Source organism: Hemicordylus capensis, chromosome 13 (genome assembly GCF_027244095.1).
Source record: "Hemicordylus capensis ecotype Gifberg chromosome 13, rHemCap1.1.pri, whole genome shotgun sequence".
NCBI classification, from domain to species: Eukaryota; Metazoa; Chordata; class Lepidosauria; order Squamata; family Cordylidae; genus Hemicordylus; species Hemicordylus capensis.
In genome coordinates this window covers 22,761,495-22,784,403 of record NC_069669.1, presented here as the reverse complement: position 1 = coordinate 22,784,403, position 22,909 = coordinate 22,761,495, and the positions used below count along the sequence as shown (strand labels likewise).

At 48.8% G+C, this 22,909-nt stretch overlaps 1 protein-coding gene across 2 annotated transcripts in view; it reads left to right on the top strand.

The window, feature by feature from the left end:
* Positions 1-22,909, top strand: part of LOC128336756 (acyl-coenzyme A synthetase ACSM5, mitochondrial-like) — a 149,930-nt gene that overhangs the window by 18,485 nt on the left and 108,536 nt on the right. The window lies entirely within an intron of this gene.

The window sequence follows — 22,909 nt, the reverse complement described above, 5'->3', positions numbered from 1 at the left end:
GCTACTTCCCATTGATCTAATATATTGTTTTCTTCTTCCCTCAACTTTGGGTTTAATGAGATGAGCCTGGAGGACTTTCAGACTCTGTCTTTTAACACCATCCAGCCCATTTTCCAGATTATAAACAACTCCGCTTAGAAGTTGCTTTCAGAATGGAGTACCCTGGAGCGTGGGGGGGGGGCAGCGTTCTTCATGGCAAGGCCCAGGGGCCAATGGTGGCCCCCACTCCACCCCACGTGTGGCTTCCCGGCTAGTTTTTTCTTATGCCTGTGCATAGCTTTAGCTGAAGCCAAATACCATATTTACCCAAGTAGAAGATGGCTCTGAATTTAGGATGATCCCCTGAACAATACAGGCAATACCTGAATTCCCTCAAAAGGAGGAGGACTCTGAATTGATGAAGGTCAATTCAATTTCTAACATCAATTTTTAACATCAAAGAACTTGGAAAAAACCTAGATTTGGACTTGGGTAAATACTGCATTCTGCACAACTTCACATTATTATTATTATTTTTATTTTTACATTTATATCCCGCTCTTCCTCCAAGGAGCCCAGAGCAGTGTACTACATACTTGAGTTTCTCTTTCACAACAACCCTGTGAAGTAGGTTAGGCTGAGAGAGAAGTGACTGGCCCAGAGTCACCCAGCTAGTTTCATGACTGAATTGGGATTTGAACTTGGGTCTCCCCGGTCCTAGTCCAGCACTCTAACCACTACACCACGCTGGCTCCTCCTTTAAGAGAAACGGGGCCCTCCAGAGAAGCGTTGTTAAACTGCAGCCCTCCAGCTGTGGTTGGCCTACGACTCCCATCATCCCCTGTCACAATGGCCAATAGACAGCGGTGATGGACGTTGTAGACCAACCACTGCAGCGGGCTGCAGTTGGACATCCCTGCTCTAGAGCCATCTTGGAAGGTGCACACGGAGCACTGGGAAATGTAATCTTTCTCAGAGCTTTCCCCTTAGATCTCTTTGGGGAAAGCTCTGGAAAAGACTACACTTCCCAGCAGCCCATGCACACCTTCCAAGATGGCGCTGGGGCTTGACAGGGCTCTGTTTCTCTTAAAGCCCGCCCCCATTGCTGGAGAAAGCTCAGCACATAGCTCAGCACAGTGGGGAATGGCTCTCAGGCAGGTGGGGTATTTTTTGCTAAAGTGGCCCCCTAAACAATAACGAGGATCACTGCTGTAGGGTGGCAACACCCCCCCCCACTTCTCCATCTGTTCTGATGCTTAAGCTGCCCTGTTATTTTATTATTTTATTATTATTTTGAAACTAAATAATGCTATTCAGGCTTCTCTGGGCCTAGTCAATAGTCTAGGTCGGGGGGCAGGTGACCTGGGGTGGCGGGAAATCATTACAGAATGGCTAGAACATAAAAAGAGGCTGCCTGCTATCTTTGCATGTATTTCATTGCTCTGATTGGTGGACTGATGAAGTGCCGTCAAGTCGGTGACGACTCTGAGCGACCACAGAGAGAGATTCTCTCCAGGATGGTCTGACTTCCACTTGGCCTTGAAGTTCTCTCAGTGGTGCCTTCATGGCTGTCGCGATCGAGTCCATCCACCTGGCTGCTGGTCGTCCTCTTCTCCTCTTTCCTTCCACTTTCCCCAGCATGATGGACTTCTCGAGGGAGCTGGGTCTTTGCATCATGTGTCCCAAGTAGGATATTGCTCTAAAAATGCAATATTGTAACATTTTTAAAAAGACAGAGCTGGCGCTTGTCCATTGCCTCCGTTTCTTTGCTTTGCTGCACCAGAAGGTGCAGACGGCCTAAGACTGATTAGCCCAGGCTGGTGTGGGGATCCAGTGGGAGAGAGTTCCCAGTCTTCCGTGGGGGCAAAACTCTGACATTTCTCAGAGAGGAGAAGGCGCTGCTCTTCATTTGGCAACCCAGCCTGAGACCATTTCTTTTTGGAAATGAACACCGAGGCAGGCAATTCCTCTTCCCGAGAGGGAGAGCAGCTGATGAGATGAGCTGTTGATTGGGGGCTGGAGTGCCATGAGCAAAGGCGGCTGTCTTTGGGGAGCAGGGGTGCAGCAGCCTTACGCCTTAGTCTTGTTGGAAATTCTCTGTGGTGAGAGAATCCCTTTCTCATTATAGCAGAGTGCACAGAGGCACAACACAGCGGAATTTGCTTAGGCATGCGTGTATGCTGAGAGTAAAGTAACTTGGAGCCAGTTCATAGTTTCAAATCAATATAAATGGTATTTATTAGAGAACTCCATTCTAGATAGGAAAGTGAGGAGTTAGGATCTCTAATCTATCTATCTAGCTGGATGCAGATGGATTCTGCATCCTCTCTGCACACATGGTGCAGGGAGAGAGGCTTGCCATGTTGCAAGGTAGAAGGGCAGTTAGGGAAGAGAGAGAGAGGAAGGAAGTTAGTCCCTGAGAGTAGCAATCTACATATCCAAAGGGTTTGTGTCAGAGCAGTGGAGAAGGGGTGACCAATGTCTTGACCCTCTAGCCCTCTGACTCACTAGTCTGTCCTCCACTGTCTGAGACAAAGAGACAGCGCAAAGTCCTTTAACTTCCAACAAGTCTTACACCCCTCTGCAGTCCTTCAGGGGTGCAATCCCAGAGAGAGAGAGAGAGAGAGAGAGAGAGAATTATGGGCAGTGCTCTATTCTGGCACTGTTTCTGTCCTCCCTCCAGAACTGGCTTGCTGGGTGACTGCCCAGTGGATCATGGAGCAGAGAGCTGGAATACGCCTGAATTCTGCTAATTTTCATTTAGAAGCAAACCCGAGAAGAGTCTTATGTAAGACATCTGCCTCCTCTAAATTAACACGGAAGAAGCTTAAAAGAGAAATGCAATCAATTATTCAGAGCTCTGGTGCTTTTGAAATGCTAACTGGTCGTATCCTTCAAGGGACTCCTTGATTAGATTTTTATTTTATTTTATTTTTAATTTAATATGCTGCCCTCCCTAAAGTGGCTCAGGGCGGCTTACATTAAAATAAAACCTAATATAACAATTAAAATGAGAGAAAAATTAAAACCAGGTTAAAACTCATTAAAATTAAAACTAGATATCATTAAAAACCAGACTAAAAAGATGGATCTTTATGGCAGATCAGCCAGGAGGTCTAATTGGTTCTCCCCAATTGTAGCTGATCAGATTTGCCAGGAGGGTGAAACTCCCCAGCCCTCCACAAGGCAATACAAATGACAATAATATTATGATTATAGGATGGTCTTCCAAAACACGATGCACCCTATTCATGCAAATAGGTGTGTGAGTAGCTAAGACAGGGCTACATAACTTCGTCCCTCCAGCTGTTTTTGGACGACAACTCCCATCATCCCCAACTTCAGTGGCCAACAGTCAGGGATGATGGGAGCAGGAGTCCAGCATCTGCAGGAGGGCTGAGGTTGTGCAGTCCTGGCATAGAGATACCAAAGACTGACTGCAGCACCCAGCTGCAGTGGCATAGTGAGGATGCTGGTGGCCCCCAACCATCTTGCTGTCACTGGCCCCCACTCCACCCAGCCCCCCCCCTGCATCAGACACGGGGGGCATAGCCACCTTAGCAAATGGGGCCGTGCACCCCGTTGGAAGGAAAATTCAGCGGCATGGCTCCATTTGTGAGAAGTCTCAGCTAGCGCTGGGCTCCCAGTCTGGCTGGGAACGCCTCTCCCTGTCTTTGCAAGTGGGGAGAGGCCATCCCGGCCTGGCTGCAAATGCAGCGCTGGGTGAATTCTCCTCCCAGGTCCCCTTTGCCAATGTGGCCACGTCCCCTGCACCTGCCGTCAGACGTTGGGGTGTGGCTGGGCGGCCTCTGGAGCCTGGCGGCCTGGGTGCTTGGAACCCATTTGCTCAATGGCCGCTGGGCCCCTGCCCAGCTGGCAAACAAAGTACTCACTTCTGGGGGAGATGAGCTCCCGGGTGCCTTCCAGCCAGCGGACATTTCGTGTGTGGAGCCCTTCCAAGGGCAGGCCACAGATGAGTGTGTCGCAGCCTCCCCCACTTTGGTCAGGAGCCCCTTTCAGCTTTTGCGCTCCTTGTGAGATTGCCGCAGATTGGAGAGGGGGCCTTTCATCGTGCCTCTCACTGCAGACGCCTCGCCTGCTCCTGGAAGCCCTTGACGGTCTCCCTCGGCTGGCTTGCTACGCCCAGCAGTGATCAAGGTTTGGACAGTCAAAGCCTCCCCTCTCTGCAGAAAGATGCCCCTGGTGCTGGACCTGTGCGCGGGTGGCGAATGCGTCTGCCCAGTGCGCGCACTTCTTGGCCACCTTCAGCAGTCTGCTTGCATGCCAGCAGCCCTCCTTATTCAGAGGCACTTGGCCACAGGCCTGCTCTCATCTCCATGCCCAGTCATGGGGAAGAATGAGCCAATCGGAGTTCTCGTCGAGGGATGGGGGATCTGTGGGCCGGAGGAGCATGAGGCTGGGCGGGGGCTTTCCAGAGAAGGAAGAGCCTGCTTGAAAAGCCAGGAATTGGCCTGTCTGTAAGCGTCGGGACATGCACCAAGGCAGGAACCCAGAGTCCACTCAGCTGTTTGCTTGTCCTCCTCAGCGGCTGCGCCCGGCTCTTTAACAAGGTGGGAGGAAAAGCCCCCTGACTCAGCGTGAGCCTCCCAGAGGTTCACCCCCTCCCCCCACCTTGTGTTTTACTCCCAGACCATCCCAAAATGGGAGCTCCGAAAAATAGATCCTCCAGCTCCCCAGCAGCTCGTGAATCGAAATGTGGATCTCATCCTCGGATCCAAACTGGCTCCAATGGAAACGTGGATCTCGTCCTCCCCAGTGGCTGCGCCCGGCTCTTTAACAAGGTGGGAGGAAAAGCCTTCCGACCCAACATGAGCCTCCCACACATTCACTCCCTCCCCCCCCACTTTGCTTTTTACTCCCAAACCATCCCAAAATGGTAGTGCACGCAGCTCCCAAACATGGATTGGGCACAACTCCTGCTCCATGAACCTGCATATGAATGAGCCAGAAACCAATCATTGGATTCAGCTAGACAGACGTCTGACCTAATTAAAATGTGTTTTGCAAAACCTGGGCTGTTAAATAGATCTAAGTTCTTGCAAGGAGACCTTACATGAAATTAGGTCCTTTCCCATCAAGTCCAGCAGAGATGGGAAGAGCAGAATTTTCATCATTAGCTAAGAAAGGAGGAAAGCAGGTGATAAATAAGTCTCTGCTTCAGCAGCTCCCTCGCCTGAGCAGCCAAAGGAAGAAGTTGTGGGAGGAAATGCAATCATCAGCATGCACACCTGAATACTTTCCAGGGGCTGGCTGGAAAGGCAGCCAAGAGATGGCACGGACCAGAAACACGAAGCATCACCAGACCCAGCAGACTAAAGGAGAACAAGACTGTTACAAAGGCAGTGAAGGGTGAAGCTGAATTCAGATCAGGACGGCACGAAAGGCAAATATTGTGACAGGGAAGGCTGTGGAAGAAGTACTGAGTGTCTGCTTTAGAATCCTATAGGAACATCGGAAGCTGCCATCTACTGAGTCAGACCCTTGGTCTATCTAGCTCAGTATTGTCTTCACAGACTGGCAGCGGCTTCTCCAAGGCGGCAGGCAGGAGTCTTTCTCAATCCTGTCTTGGAGATGCTGCTGCCAGGGAAGGAACTTGGAACCTTCTGCAAGGCCATGCAGCTGCCCTTCCCAGAGTGGCCCCATTCCCTGAGGGGGATATTTTACAGTGCTCAGTGAGAGCAAGATTCAATAAAACAAAACAGTTAAAATCAATTAACAATTAAAAACAGAGACTATAAAACACCATGAAACTATAAGCAGTTAAAACATTCAAAACAGTTTAAAAACCCTGGAAAACCAGGTTACAAGAAGTTAAAAACATTTACAACGATTTGAAAACCCTGGAAGGCCAGACCAAACAGATAGGTTTTGAGGGCTCTCCTGAAGGCCAGCAATGAATTCAAATTATGGATCTGAATTTCCTGCTCAGAGTTGGGTCCCTTATGAATCCAGACAGCTCGGGTTCAGACCAAGCAACCCCAAAGCTGGATGCAACATGGGCTTCCAGATTTTGCAGATAAGAAGTGGGTAACGTCTGTGGGCACCAGACGGCACACTTTACTTGAAAGTAATTCAAAATGTCCACGAGCGACAGTGTGTGTGGCGTGCAGCTTGGAGTCTCTGGGGTGCAGTACCAGCTCCTGCCCTTGCTGGTCCATGAATTACAGAATTAACCCATCAAATAAAATAGCTGAAGCCAGGGCCGGACTGGGGGCACTGAGAGGGCGGTGGGATGTATGTGGGCCGGGAGGGCGCCGGGCTTTGAGCAGAATGGGCCATGACGGGTGGGAGTTGGGGCGCATCGGGAACATGCCCTCTTGCCCTGTGGGCCAGTCCGAGCCTGGCTGAAACCAGCAAGCTCAATGGTGGTGTCAGCTTCTCTGCAAAGATCTGTCACTTTCAGCTGGAGCCCTGTAGTGCAGAAATGACTTGAGAAAGCACAGACTGATTACAGACTAGATTGCCAGAAAGCAGCCTTTTAACGATCCGATCCGAGAGACCTGTTCTGTGCCCACAAAACCCCTGGGGAATTCGAACCTGAGCCAAGTTTGATGTCTCTCCCCCCCCTCACCACCTCCTTCCACAGAAGTTGCTTTTAGGTCAGGGCTGGTCAGGCTTGATGCTTGCAGGGGCTTTTCTGGGTCAGAGATCCTTCGGACCCTACCAGCACAAAACGGAGGCTTGCACCAACGTTTACATTGGCAGAATAAGTGTTTTGTTTTTGTTTTTGTTTTTGTTTTTTAAATCAAAACCCTTAAATTCCAGGATAATTTTTATTTTCATCATACTGATGGTTTAATTCTCCCAGTGTCCTCTGAGACTGAGCAGTAAAGGCACCCCATTCAGTGCTCTGATAAATGGCAAGTAGCTAAAGGGGTGTGTGTGTGTGTGTGTGTGTGTGGTGTGTGATGTGTTTAAATGCATTCCAAGTCTGTCTGCCTGTGAGCACTTTCAAAAGGCTTTAAGCAGCCAAATTTGAATCCAAAGGGCAAGAGACAAGCTGGTGCACGCCTCAAAGAAAGGATGCGGAGTCCAGAATCGGTTTAAAAACAGATGGTTTAAGAAACCACAGTTGACCTGTGAGTGTTGCTAATGTGAACTCAGTCATGCACACACAGACATAAAAATGAAGACATTTTCAACCCGTGTGCAGCTTTCAAAGCGCAGCGGGCAGGAGGTGCCAATCAAAGGGCGAGCCAGCAGCCGTGAGATCACTGCGCAGATTCTCAGCAACAGATCTAAACTGTTAAAAAATAAAAGCCCCCCCCCCCCACCTGCATTGGCCTGATGTAAAGATGAGGGGCCCGTCCATGCTGCTGACTAATGACTCACAGCAGCTAATAACCTTCTGATGGAGACGTCAGGAGGACTCTTGCAAACTGGTCCCATCATGGAGCTTGCAGGTCCCTCTGACACAAGCCCGGTGGGGGAGGAGGAGGAGAGGACACCCGGGTTTGCTTCAGGCATGAGAGATGAACCCTTCACGATATCCATGGCTGACACAGCCACCCCCGGGATGGGAGTCAAACTGCTCTTACCTGCCTTGCAGATGCCCTCAGGGTGTAACTGTCATGGGGCAGACATGTTTGGAGGTTACAAACTGCTCGGAGCCCCCGAGGGCTTCTCACCTCCCTGCCTCACCCATCCCCAATTACCTTCCACCTCTGTGGCTGCCACACGACATCAACATCCATTGTGTGTGGGCTGATTGGAGCTTTCAGTCCAATTCCCTGCAGGAAAGGCATCCATACCCAACACGAATATGACCAATATTTATTGATGGCTTTTCAACCAGAGTTCCCAAAGTGGGTTACATAGATATATATATAAATAAATGATAGAAATAAATAACATAGATATTTATGTAGATATAAATAAATGCCACTATCCTTTGCTTTCTTATGCCATCTTCACTATATAGATGCTTGGACCTGCTGTGTAGCCTTTTTGGTTTTGGGATCACTGAAAGAGAGTGATCCATCCTCAAGGCTTTGGCTGACTTCTGTAAGATATTCCCTGCAGGGGATGGAGCCGCTCTGGGAAGAGCATCTCTAGATTCCAAGTTCCCTCCCTGGCAGCATCTCCAAGATAGGGCTGAGCGAGAACAGCCTGCCTGCCACCTTGGAGAAGCCGCTGCCAGTCTGTGAAGGCAATACTGAGCTAGATAGACCAATGGTCTGACTCAGTATATGGCAGCTTCCTATGTTCCCATGTTCTGGAGAATTAAGTCTTGTATGTTATATCGAGGACTGACTGAATTCCTGTGTGTAGCATCCAAAGAAAGCTGGTCATGACTATGTCCCACTGAAATTAATGGGGCTAAAGTTGACTGCAGCTTCCTCATTTCGTTGATTTCAGTGGTGCCGAGGTATGAGACTAACTCTCTTCGGATACAATTCATTGGCCAAGTTCCCTAAGGAAGAAAAAGGGAGATTAGGTTGTCTGATAATCTGGGAATGTCTTCTGCCTAAGGATGGATTCACACAACCAAGCCCTATTTCATTTCCCACCGTGTCAACATTTCCCCCCATTCACCCAATGTCGGGGGTGGGGGGATTTGCAACTCCAGTGCAAATCTGTTCAGTAACCTCTGGACAGTGTGCCAATCTCTGTCTGGAAAGTTTCCAAAGGCCATGACTTTGGATTGTGAGCAACTTGCGATTCCCTCTGCATTCCGGCACACCAGGAGTTCTCCTCCCCGCCCCACTTTGAAATAGTCTTTCCTCAGTTTTGGGCACTTAACGTTATGGGTGCTTTCTAAAAGAAATTATCATTTACACACTATAATAATGTCTAATTTATATTTCCTTCTTCAGACTGTAATTTCTTTTGTGGGGAGATCTATAGTATTGATCTTATATGGTCTAGTCTGCTTTCATTTAGCAAACTCTTTTGATCCTGGCTGCTCTTGAGCAGTCGTGTGGCGTATAAACTAAGCCAAGTTGTTTCTTCCGCATTGCTCGGTAGTACTTAAGAGATCCAGGGCCCAGGCCCAATGCCCAGCCTTTGATAATTAAACTCGATCGTACCTCCCCCAAGAATAATTATTTGTGTCTCTCAAAGTCTTGAGTATTAGAATGATACAGCAGCAGCTCTGAAGGTCGAAGCAGCCGAGAGCCAGGTGGGGCTTGGCGTTCCCCCCCCCCCTGCTGCTGCTCTCTGCCGGCACCTCCGGCAGCAGGAGGGGGCCCTGGATATGGGTGTCGTCACGGCAGGCTCCCCCCTCGGACCTCTGGGTAGCCCAGCTGCTGTCTGAGCAAGGTTTCATCCTTGCATTTTAGTCCTACAACGTTGCATGTGCGTCACTCGCAAAAAAATTGCTTCATGTTCCTGCTGCAGGAGGCTTGCGCAAGCGATTTACGTTTTCAAAACGATCCTGCCCAGCCGAAGCATTTTCCTGCTGAACAGCCGGTCATCTGGAGATATTAATGGCTTGATGTTGGGAAAGATGTTGGGAAAATACTGGGAGGAAATGTTTCCAGGAATAGGTTGAATCAGAGTGGGTAATCCTAGATTTCTGGAAGGTTGGTAGGAAGCATGAATGGTCCCATTGGCTAAGCAGGGTCTACCCTGGTTGCATTTGAATGGGAGACTACATGTGTGAGCCCTGCAAGATATTCCCTTTAAGGGATGGGGCTGCTCTGGGGTTGCAACATCTTCATGGTTGCATGCAGGGAGTTCCAAGTTCCCTCCCTGGCAGCAGCATCTCCAAGACAGGGCTGAGAGAGACTCCTGCCTGCAACCTTGGAGAAGCTGCTGCCAGTCTGTGTAGACAATACTGAGCTAGATGGACCAATGGTCTGACTCAGTAGATGGCAGCTTCCTATGTCCCTAATTTCTGTACAATCTCAAGGGACCTTTGTTAGGAAAAGGTAAAAGAGAGGTCAAAGGAGGACAGCAAATGGGTGGAAAGCTCCTCAATTTAGAAACAACCCACATATAAAAGGAAGAGGTGTGGATTGTTCTAATTCCTTTCTGCTCTCCGCTGACCAATATCTTTCAGCTGGATCAGTGTGGAACAGGCCTGATTCTGCCCTCAAGTAAGCAACCTCCTCACCTGGAAATCTGCATGACTCCTTAAAATTAGGGAACGTGTGGGAATGTGCTCTGGTTGTTAAACTGGGAGCTTTTGCTTCTTTGGCTTCTTTGCTGAGCATGTTTCAAACAAAGCATTGAAAGCATTTGACTCGTGGAACAACCACCTGAACCTCCTGGGAAGTAAGACTGGGTTGTTGGGCCTTTCCCCGAAGGACCGAAAAGAGGATTTTCACCGCAGCATTACAACAGCATTATCGATGATTATTCTCAGCAAGGGCTTAGTGCTGTAGTTAATGGAAGTTGTGCCAAGTCCAGGCCATGCTATGGAGGAGAGCTGGTCCTGCGGCAGTGAGCATGTATTGCCCCCTTGCTAAGCAGAGTCTGCCCTGGTTTGTGCCTGGATGGGCGATTCCATGGGAGCGCGGTCTGCTGTAAGGGGATGAGGCTGCAGCTCAGCGGTAGAGCGTCTGCTTGGTTGTCTGTGGAAGGTCCCCGGTTAAATCCCTGGCAGCATCTCTAGGCCCGGCTGTGAAAGTGCCCTTCCTGAAACCTTGGAGAGCTGCTACCAATCCGGGCAGAGCATGCTTGCAAGGGCCTGGCTCTGTGTAGGGAAGCTTCCTCTGTTCCTGTGGTGGCGGCGGCAGCAGCCTGCAGCCCCTGGTCACTCCACGTCTCTGCACAGCAGTAGCAACCCCGGGGTCTCCCTCCCTCCCTCCCTCCCTCCCTCCCAGAGGTCTCCCAGGTCCCATGACAGCCTCCCCGCTTATCACTGCAGCATGTGGGAAGATAACCCATACAATTTGATTTGGTTTAGGGGAGGACACAATTAAAAGGCTCCTCTGTGTACCAGTAATTAAATTCCTAATCAGTGACAGCGCGTTTAGCCAAGAAGTATGGGTTTTTAATGCCCCCGATGAATGAATGTGGGGCATCCTCCATCACTGTGAGAACAAACGCCATCTCGGTCACGTCGATGGCGAAGCGGGAAGGGGCCGCTGTCAGGCACATTCTTGAGGAAATGCAATTACTGCCATTATTTCTCAATAGGGATTAACTTGGTTTCTGTCCTCGATGGCTGCAAGCAGAAAGGGAGTTGTGGATAAATCCATCTGCCTGGATTAGCTATTAACCCCCCCGGGGGAGCCCATTTTTCATGAATTGTGCCTGCCTGTGGCCCGTCAAATCTGTGCTCAGTTTTTAGTGGCCAGTGCCAGAAATGACAAATACCACAACCCATTCCCCAAAGGAATATCTATCTATCTATCTATCTATCTATCTATCTATCTATCTATCTATCTATCTATCTATCTGTGGGCCCAGGATCCAGACCTCCTGAGTACTTAGCAAGACCTCTCAGCGGTGTGCCACTGCCTAGTCAGTTTTGGAGCCTGGCCCTCGAGGCCTTTGGAGGCTCCCCCCCCCCACAAATTAAGCATCCTCCTGGCAACCACACCACCCAGGACAGACTAAAGAGGCTTGGGGGGGGGGCAAGGGCTGTGGAGGCCCTGGACTTCTTTGGCCCCAAAGTCCAGGGGTAAGAGTGCCTCTGCTTTGCTGCTTTCTGCTTCAGGCATCTGCAGGGTGGGGGGGGGGGACACCAGAAAAAGGTTGTGTCTTCCCTCGGCACATCTAGCCAGAGAGAAGTGCCACCCACTCAGCTGTGGGACCAGGATTCTGGCACTTGACATCACTCGGTTACTCTTGTCCGCCCACTGGCTTCGGGCGGCTACAGCTACCCGCTCAGGGTAATCTGGTTGCGACTCTCTGCATGCCTGCCTGGCCTCTGGCTCTCCGTGGAACTCTGGCCCACCCAGAGCGGCTTCTCTCCTGGGTCTCCCGCGACCTCCTCCTCTTCACCTCTGCTCAGGACTGGCTGCTTTGGACTTGCTCTCCCACGTCTCGGACTCCGCTGTCTGGCGTGTCCACTTGCTCTCTCTGCAACCCCTCCAGGCAGGGGGCTCACACTCCGCCGGTGGCCGCCTCTCGTGACTCGTGAGTGGGGGAGACCCATGTCCTGTGCAGCTTCAGGAGCTGGGTGTGCGCCCGATTTTTAATGGCGTGTGAGGAGAAGCCTAGGCAGGAATTGGGGGAAGGGATCGTGGAGGAAGCTCCCACGGAGGAGAAGCAGAGGTGCACTGAGGCCTTTTGGGAGCCTGGACCTCAAGGCCTTTGGAGCCCCCCCCCACTGCAAGTTAAGCATCACCCCCCTCCACACACACACACACAGTATTTTTAACAGGGGGATTCTTGAGAGCACAAACAGCAACTGAAGAAGAATGAAGAATATAAAACAGGTATATTAATGCAGTTAGGCATTAGCAGAACCATTTCAACACTCAACATATTCCCACCCCACATATTTCTCTCCCCCCTCTGCCTCTAAAGCAGAGGCCACGCTCAGCGCCTGGCACCAGTCACAGTCATGCTTGGCCACCAGGTGCAGCAAGGGCCAGTGGCGAGGTGCAATGACCACACACCCCGGGACAGACTAGAGAGGATTGGGGGGCCCTAGACTTTGGTCTGGAAGCCCAGGGGGAAGAGTGCCTCTGGGTCAGAGGGCTCTCTCTTCTGCCTCATCACCCAGCTGGGTGCAGCAGGTGTTGCTAGGTAGGACGGCACCCTCCTACCCAGCGTCAGCCTCCCACACGATCACTTCCCCCTCCTCCTTCCTACGTCTTTACTTGCACACGCTCGAAATCGGTAGTGTGCCCAGCTCTCAGAAGTGGGCAGTATGCCCGCCCGGTCCACGTAACAGTCCTGTTCTTTGTGGACACTTCTTGTCCCCTGCTAGTCAAAGGCTGACAAGACGTGACAAGAGCATCCGGGAGGGCAGGGAAGGCGGCTGGCTGTAGAGACGGCCTGCACTCCCGAAGCCGGGAGCTTGGCTATGACCGACTGCAGCAGGCACAGAAGTGGGGTGGGGGGTTTTCTGTGGAAACGGAGCTTCTGCTGACTTCGAGGCGAGGTCTGTGACTGGGATTTGAAGCTGGCTTGGCAAAGGCACAAGAACGAGGGCAGAAGCCGCGGACGGGGCCCGTGGCCAGTTCCACACGGCACACCCAACGGAAGCCCGGCTCCCCCTGCCTGCGGGTCCCGCTCCTTCCTACTCAAGTGCCGACTCCAGCGGCTTGTAACCTGCGGGCGGTGGGGTGAAGCCTTTCTTTTTCTTCCTTCCCCCTCTTCCCTTCCTCATCCTCCTGCCACCATTTGGTTCTCTTTCTTTCTGGCCAGGGAGGACACATGATATATCTCAGCAAGATGTGGGGTGTGTGTGTGTGTGTGTGTGTGTGTCTTGTGTGCACAGGGCACATTCATGTGCCAGGCAGCTAAAAGGGCGGCAGCAGCAGCAGCAGCAGCAGCAGCACTGACTCTCAGAGCTGCCAGGTTCAGCTCCAGCCATCCCAGATTCATTATAATTCCACGTCTTGGTTCTTTGCTTCAGCCACTCATGGCTATCGCTACCAGGCGGGGGTCGCCGAGGCTGCTGCTTCACGGTGTGGGCTTCTTGCCAGGGGGAGCCCTGCCGGGGGAAGTGGCAGGAGATTCCCTCCCTGCAGGGCCCAGCCGGAGAGGGCCACGTGCCCAGCCTCCTAGCCACACACGAGTGCCAGGGGCTTGTTTCTCCTTATGCCGCTCGTGGCAAGCCTAACCCCCCTCTTTTCAGCGTGGGGAGGCTGGGGGAGGCTGCCTGTGGCACAGTCGCTGTTGAAAAGCCACCTGAGGACATTCTCTGGTGCTTCTCCATGAGAGAACCCTGAAATTCCTCTTCTAATGCAGCTTTCTCCTCGGAGGACCTTGAAGTTCTCTCTCAAAGTTCACCTTGGGGGAGTTTCATTCCAACCCTGAGAACAGCAGCGACTTTAGAACCACACGTCTGGGGGAAGAAAGGGGTGGCCATGGATGTGGTTAGGGGAGCAAGGATCTTGCTATACATCAAATAAGGTAATTAATGTTATTAGTCTTGTTGACCTCACTAATGAAGCTGCTTGACTTAGAGCTTGACATTTTCAGACTTATTTAAAAAAAAATAAAAAATAGACCAGATGCCTCATAGAAAACACTGTCTCTTTGGATTAGGCCAAACCTTCCAATCTGCTTTCCAGGGCCCTTTCCAGATTACACACGACAACAACAGTGAAATGCTTCGGCTTGGCAGGATCGTATTGAAGACGTAAATAAAAGGTCCAGCCGTTTGTTGTGCAAAGCCACCAGCAGGGGGAGCAGTCCTTTCGAGCTGGTGCAGACCTCCTACAGTGGGAAGAGACAGCTACTTTTTGGCAACGCACATGCAATGTTGTAGCACTATAACACAAAGATAACATCTGAAAGAAGGCATGGGAAATGTGCACGGCACCCTGCTGTCAGCTCAGGGACTGCGGTGTCACAACACAGGGAGTACGGAAGCACACTTAGCAGATCCATAGTGACACTGTTGTAGGGTGTAATCTGGAAAGCACCCAGGCTAGTTTTATCTTCCTGTCCAAACCCATGTAGCAGGAAAGACAGGGTGCTGGGAAGGGTCACCATTCCCAACGCTTTCCCCAAAGAGCTCTTGAGAGAGGGACCCGTCTTGCCCAGCAGTGAGGAAAGCGCAGTACTGTGCAGAGGCCAGCACAGTGGGAAATGGCTCTCCTGTTGAAGGGTTGGGGGATTTTTGGCCAAAGTGGCCCCCGCTTGAAGAATAGTGGAGAACACTGAGATGGATGGCTTGTGAGTGCATTGGGACTGTCCCGGAGTGTCCAGGAATTGGCATCAATTTCCAAGTGGCTGATGAAAGCCAGCCAGCAACATTTTAATGGCTTGATATTGTGACAAACATTGGAAACAATATGGGGGGGGGGCAGTCTCCGGGCATGGCATCTGTCAGAGCTGTCACTCCTAAAAGTGTGTGGAAGGGACGGGAGCCTTCGCCCTCATCCTGGTGCCTGGAATATGGATTGCCTTTCTCTGGGAAATGCGGCTAGCTTTTCCCTGAAGGCCCTGGCACCAAATGAATGCTGCTTTATTTGGCATACCATTGCCTGCATCATGACCAATTCTTGCATATTGAGTCTCCTCTTGGTTTTCTGCAAATTTGTGTAGCTGCTGTTTTTCTATTTTTAAACATTATATTGTCCTTTACATTTTACTGTTAGTCACATTAAGTATCCTGCTGCTGGAAGAGGAATGTGAGGTAGAAACATTTTCAAATGAATAATTAATATGCAGCTGCTTCACACAGAGTCAGGCCTTTGGTCCATCCAGCTCAGTATTGTCTACACTGACTGGCAGCGGCTCGCCAAGGTTTCAGGCAGGTCTCTTTCCCAGCCCTACCTGGAGATGCTGCTGCCAGAGGTTGAACCCGGAGCCTTCTGCATGCAGAACAGATGCAGATCCTTCCCTGAATGTGAAGCTGCCTTAGATTAAGTCAGACCATCGGCCCACCTCATTCAGTATTGTCTGCACTGGGGCTGGAGGAGTGCCCAGCCAGGAGAGGAGGAGGAGGAGCGCAGACTCAGGACCGGTGGCCATGCCTTTGTTTGCAATTATGTTTTGTCTGCAAAATTTGTTTGCAATTATGCAATTGTTTGCAAATAATTGCATAATCAATTATTTGATTATGGCAGGGGAGGGGGGCGTGGGTAGGATGGCTTTCCGGCCACCCTTGAGGAAATGCGGGGGACAGCATGGGGGTTGCTCATGAGAACAGCCCCACTGACTGGCAGCGGTTCTCCAAGGAGGTTCCTGGCAGGAGATGCCGTGGAGTTGAGGACTGACCCTAGGACCTCTTTTCTGCAAAGCATGCTTGTGCTCAGCCTCCCAAATCTCCTTTCCTGTGTTCTTCACGTCTCGTAAATATGCACCTCCCCTCCCTGATCGGCTCTGGCAGCCTTGTTGGTCAATTCATCCCAGCCCTCTTTGTGTTACAAGGGGCTGGAGTGGCTCAGCCCCTTTGTTGTGTCTGGAGAATGTTGCCTGCCCGCCCGTGGATTAATTGCAGGCTGCCATGAGGGCTGAGCCATCAAATCCAGCCCAGCCGCAATGGTAATCGCATGATGGTTATTCAACAGGCGGGGCCTGCAGCGCCAGCTCCCTTTGGCTCTGCTTCGCTGGGCTGGAGTGTTTAAAAGGAAAGCTCCAAAGAAAAGTCAGCGGGAGTTCAGCAATCAAAGGGGAAGGGGCTGCTGCTCCTCTTTACAAGTGGCTTTTAGTATGGTAAATAGGCTGTCCGTGCGGAAGGCCGGAGACAGTTTGACAAGGAAGCAGCGAAAGGATTTAGAAACTCAGGGTGGATCTCGCTTGAATAGAGGGAGGGTGCGCAAAAGAATAAGTCTCCATTATAGCTATACACATCTTATACACATCTAACAAATCAAACACAATCCAGGGGTAAATGCTACTTTTCTTGCCGTGCTTCCCCATCTCTAGGGACCCTTGGATTGTAGCTTTGTTGGTGTACCAAAGCACCTCTGTTAGAGCTCTTGAGGCCACACATCCCAGAATTGGTTAGGCTCCTTGGGGCACTGACAATTCAGGATGCTTTCTCACAAGTGATCCTGGTGAAAGAGTTAGCCAGGATTGCTGAGCCCCACGGGACTGGTTGTGGGAATGTAGCTTTCCTGGGTGACCCTGGACAAACTGCTCTGGTTAAACCACATTTAACCACGATCTGGATTATCTATTCTGGTTAAATGTGGTTTAAGCACAGCTGTGTGATCAGGATTGTCTGGGAAATCTGCATTCTCCCAACCAGCTCTGTGGAGCTCAGCTGTCCTGGTTAACTCTTTAACCAGAATTGCCATGATTGTGAGAATGCAGCCTAAGCCAGCTAAGTCAAGTTTGGAATACAGAAACGTTGGCAAAGATTTTACTGTTTTCCCAGTGAAGTGCAATTTTAATCATACCCTTCACTTTATTATTACTGTTGTTGTCATTAATTACATTTATATACTGCCCCCCCAAAGATCTCTAGGTAGTTTATGAATTAAAGCAAAACAGTTGAAATACCAAATCTATCTATCTATCTAATTCTCTAAGGTGTATCCGTGGCTAATCCAGTGTGTGGCAGCTCTCGCGAGAGTTCGCAAGCAAGCTGCTGGGAGCGGGAGAGGAAAGCAATAGCGGTGGTGGGGAAGAAAAGGAAGGCAGGCAGGAAGGAGGGTGAAGGGGGAGAGAAAGTATTAAGTAAACCAATTAAAATAAGTTCAAACAGTGTCTCAGTCACTTCACCCCCATACTCCAGGGGTAAATTCAGCAGGGGAACATAAATAAAATAAAATAAAATAAATCTCACCCCCACCCCCAACTGAATAGCAGCATGAGGCCTAGAGAATGGTTGAAGATGCTTGATATACTTTTATATTATCAGTGCGCCAGTCTTCTTGATTTGGTTGTATATGTTTGACATCAGGCCATGGTCTTTCCGTGCAACAAAGAAGCCAACTACTTACATAGGAAGCTGCTCCCTGCGGAGTCAGACTGTTGGTTCACTATCTAGCCCACTGTTGTCCACCCTGACTGGCAGTAGCAATCCAGGGCCTCTCCAGGGCCAAAACTAATATGATTCAGAAGTTCCTGGGTAGTAGAGCAGAAGCAGAGTTCTCTTGTCCAGCTCAGAAGGAGCAGAGATGAAATGCCTGCTGGGAATGAGAACTACCTATAAAAGACTGCCAACACCACTCCAAAATGACACACTCAACAAGTCATTCTCCACCAGCTGAGAATTTATTAGAATACAAACAAGTATTGCCAACACAACGCAAGAGTCTCTCTACTTATGAAAATATCTGTTATTTTGTTTGCTTGTTCATATTTCAGACCGAATTGGCAGTAACTTATGCTAGTAGAATGGCTTGCTCAATATTCTGGTGTGTGTGCGTGTTCATTTGCTGTTGCTGTTCTTTTTGGAAAAAAGTTGTCCGTAATGTGTTGGCTTTTTTCAAAAATGTAATAAGGCATACAAGCAATATGTTAAATGGATTGAATATTACAGATAGTCTTCTCTTCCCCCTCCCCATAATAGACGGAGGCATCTGAAAGAAAAGTCAAACCATTCCAAATACTTCTGTCTCCTCTTTCTTCTTCCTCACTTGCTCTTGGCCAGATGCTGTTGGTATGGACACCAGAAGTTAATCCAGCAAGACCCTCCCCAGCTAGCAGGCATGGCGTTAAGCTTCACGGAACTAACTAGACACAAGGGCAGTCCACGTGATCAACATTAGAGGAGGAGGAGTAGGAGGTGCCCCAGCACAATTCAGGAGCTGGACACGATCCTGGTTTTCTGTTGTGTGCTTGATAAAAACAAGGATGGAGGTGAGGAGCTTGATTGTCACTCAGGCCCCAGCTGGGTAGGGCGATTTCCCCACCAGCCTTGTTCAGAAACTGGGCACGGAAATCTGGGTTGGGTGCTTTCGTCTGACCCAGCTGGGACTTCACCTCTCGTGGCTCCGGCCTTGTTCTTATCTGACACACAAGCAAGAATTGGGAGTGTGCCTGGCTCCTGAATCAGGCTAGGCGGGTTCTCCTCCCCAAATGCTGACTGCGAGGACAGCCCTCTAGTAAGGCCCGGGTTTTTCTCCCCTCTCCGGGGTTACTGGGGAGGGGAGGCAGGAGGCCACCCCCTGCTATTTTGTGCATGTCTTGGTTGGACCAGGATGCAAAATGTCACCCTTTCCCCAGACATTCGTAAACTGTAGGCCACAATCCCGCTCACACAGTGCTGGGCTTTCCTTTGCTGAAAGTTTTTGAGGAGAGGTGTACGGAGAAGTGGGGTGGGAAATTTCCCCATACTTTATTTTTCCGTGGAAAGTTTTCCATTTCTAAAGTTTTCCACTTGGCTACGTAAAAACATTTGAGAGAGAATGAGGGAAAACTAATATGGGCGCTTTCCATATTAGACCCTGCAACAGGGTCACAACGAATCTCTGAAGTGTGCTTACATGCTTCCTGTGTTGTGACACCACAGTCCCTATGCTGACAGCAGGGAGCCGTTCATATTTCCAAAGCCTTGTTTTGAATTTAATTGCTGCAATATAGTGCTATGACGTCGTATATCCGGCATAAGAAAGTTGCTGTTTTTTCGGGTTAGTTTTCGCAAGACTGCTCCCCCTGCTGGGCATTTTGCTATTTAGGTTTTGAATGTGATTTTCCTGAACGGAAGTATTTTGACACTGTTGAGTGGCTGATTTGGAAAGCACCATGGTGGGAGTGGTTTTCCCCCCTGAATAAATAGGTAAAATGACATGACAAATCTGATCACAGTCTATTTACGGCAGCAGGACCATTTGTATAGTGAGGGTGGTGGGTTTTTTTTTTGAGAAAAATAACTTTATGCAAACGAGGAGGAAATTTGCATGGGATGGAAAAATTCAAATTCCTCCAGAAAACTCACACCTCTGGAGGCTGGGCTGCTATCTGTCAGGGATCCTGTAGCAGCTTCCAACATGGAGCCGTGGGCTGGACAAGAAGGTCCCTCCCAACTCAAAAATCCTGTGATATCATGCCCCTGTTTCCATGGACACTGACATTGGCTTTGGCCCTCAGAAGGGCATCTTACCATTTCAGTATTTATGAGGAGCAGGACTCTTCGTTCGTAGTATTAGACCGGGACTTAATGCTGAAGGGAATGGGGAAACCTCCTCGTTTTTCACGAGGCTCCACAGGACCTCTGAAAGCAGTGAATTTGCATCATGTGTATCAACCTCCGTTTGGTTTATGGATCATGGTTAATTGATGGATCATGGGATAAAGAGTCTGTATCTGCAGACATGTGGCTGTAGAGAAGGAGAATCAGTCTTTGTGAACTGTGCCTTATATGGAACCTATTCTGTAAACATATGAAAGATGGTGTGTTTGGGCCGTTTTTTAAAAATGCAAGCCCTACTGAGATGAATGGGGGCCTCCCATCTCCAAGACGTGTCCCTGACTGTTGATGTGTAAAGTTAAAAGGCAGGCAGATTGAGTGCTAGTCCACACAGCTGCAGTCCCAAAGCGGAACCTTAACAAAAACAAAATGACAACAGGGAATTAACCTGACCCAAAGAGTAATATGAAAGGTTGTTAATAATAATAATAATAATAATAATAATAATAATAATAATAAATATTCTGCGATGATATCTATAACCATTGACAATAAAATTCAGCCATCCCAGGTCCTTGGGAAGGACTCGATGTCTGGATAAAACAAACCAGTCAATAACACCTGTCTGACTGTGTAAACAAGAATAATAATAATAATAATAATTAATATACACACACACGCACAGAGTATATAAAAGACACACACACACACACATACATGGATATTTTAATAATAAAAGTTGATGCTACTTAATCCATATAAATACCTGAGAGTCACTAACAAATAACAAAAGCCCTCAAACATCTATTGACAGAACCATTGATTCCTGTGGTTCCTGGTCAAGTGTCAGACGCGTTTCGACCTATGGTCTTCCTCAGCGACTGTTTCCATACAATGCTTTCACGAGGACAATGGATCTCCAGACTCTTTCCTCTGTGAGATGTTAAGCTCCTATTGTAAAAACCAACAGAGCCACTTATCAAAATATAGTGGTCTTATCCATCAGAGGCTTAACATTCAAATTCCTTGCAAAGGGCTTGCAGGTCAATAAATCCAGCCACCCGTATCTTCTTTTATCCTAAAGGTATCCTAAAGATAAAAGAAGATATGGGTGCAGTATCCCCTCCAACAGAGATTCCCAGATGTTGTTGACTACAACTCCCATAATCCCCAAGCAAGAGCCATTGCAGCTGGGGATTCTGGGAGTTGTAGTCAACAACATCTGGGAATCCCTGTTAGAGGGAACATTGTGTGGGTGTTTTTCTTTTTCTTTTTAAGTCTTTGTCAGTGATTCTCAGGTATTTATATGGATTTTAAGTAGCATCAACTTTTATTGTTAAAATATCCATTTATATCTTTCTTCCGTGTGTGTGTATATATATTATTAAACTAGGGTGCTACTGCAGTTATCCCTGATCTTTCTTATTACTCTAGTCCTGAAGCAGGAGACGTGCTTTGCAGATCCGAAGATGCAGGGTTCAAATCCTAGCATCTCCTGTTAAAGGATTGTGGCTGGTAATGTTCGGAAAGACCACTGCCGACCATCCTGGGGCCTGAAGCTGCTGCCTGTCAGGGCTGGCAACTCTTTCAGTGTGTGAGGGACTGTGTGTGTCAGGCAAGGCTACGCAACTTCCGCCCTCCAACTGATGTTGGACTACAACTTCCATCATGCCCAGTGGCTGATAGTCAGGGATGAGGGCGTTGTTGTTCAATGGTGGCCGGAGGGCCGAAGTTGTGTAGCTCAGTTAAAAGGCATCTCTGCACTCGGATTAAGCGGGGGGGGGGAGGTGGGAGGAGAATGAAGGGCAACCACCTAGCCCCACCCTGACTGCCTCCCAAGTTGAGCCAAGTCATGGCTCCTGCAGCTTCTAAAAAACATCCCCAAAGGGACCCTGGCACACCCGATGAAGGGGCCCAAGTTCTGGTTCCTCTGTGATATTAGAGTGTGAACCCCTTGGGGACGGGGAACCATTGCCCTATTCCTTTTCCTATGAAAACAATGTTGAGAACATTTTTTTTTTGGTCAAAAAGTGGTATATAAATATTAATAATATATTCCTTATATGTCGAGCTGCGTAGATAGTGTTCCTAGGGAAGCTATATGGCAATTGCTTTTCCCATACAAAGTTTAAATAGTTGCCATTAAAAAAATTCTAAACATTCAGTTCTTTATAGATGGTTACTCATATAGAAGAATTACATCATAAATATAAACCGCGTTCAAAAATTTTCAGTATCAGATGCATTTGAAAAACAAGTACTATACATATATTGCACTTTTGACATCTACAATCATGTGACTCCATCTGGCATTCAATTAGCAGTGTAGTTGCCCAAATCTTGAATACATAGTCTTTCAAAAGATAACTTTGGTTAATATCCATTTGCAAAGGATAAAACACAGAGGACTGCGAAATGCAGGTCCGGAAAGGATGGGAATTGTTTACATAAAAATCGAATGTGTTGTGAAACATTTTCTGCTTCTGCTTTCATTGAGCTGTCAGCATTTTGACAATTATTGAGAATCAAAGTAACTTTTTATTGCAGTAAACATGCCATTATATGCCTTACATGCTGCCCAAACCAGAATACAAGGAGACCTGAAGGCGAACCGTTCTGCTTTTTCTTCCTGGCTCCAGTTACCACTGGACATTTGAGCTTTCAGTAAACTCCCTAAGTTAGGCCTTGACCAGTCTTCTTTGGACCTAGGAGCCAGCTCAAAAAATTTAGGAGCCAGACAAAAGACACTTGACAAAATCACCAGACTCAGTGAGGGACATTGTAGAGGAGGAAGGTAAATGAGCTTCTTCCCCCGCCCGTTAGAAGTAACTTACTTAGAATAGAAACAGGGCTGTCTGGGACAATAAAGATTTTATTAAACTGCCACCACTTAATATCCTAGTCTAGGTGCTACAGTTAAATTTCTAGGTGCCATGGCTCCCTGGCGCCTGGGATAGGTCAAGCTCTGTCGTAAGTAGCTGGTTTGGTGTGTAATTTGGGTGTGTGTGCATGCATGTAATGCTCCAGAGCAGTACAAGCTGACCAGGATTTCTCACCAAATGAAGATAGTACTCTAATATTCCAACAGAATGGTGATTCTCTTGGAATATACACAAGTGAATATTTGACAATGGCGGACTCAACCACAAAGTCAATCATCCCTAACTGGCAGAACTTGAATCTGGAGAGGAATTCTGTCCCTATCAACCTTTCAATGACAGAGGAATAATCATTCCTAGCTCAGATTAAGATAAAGAGCCCTGGTGGGCACCAGTTTGCCACTGTGGTGAGCTGGGAGGTCACAGGGAC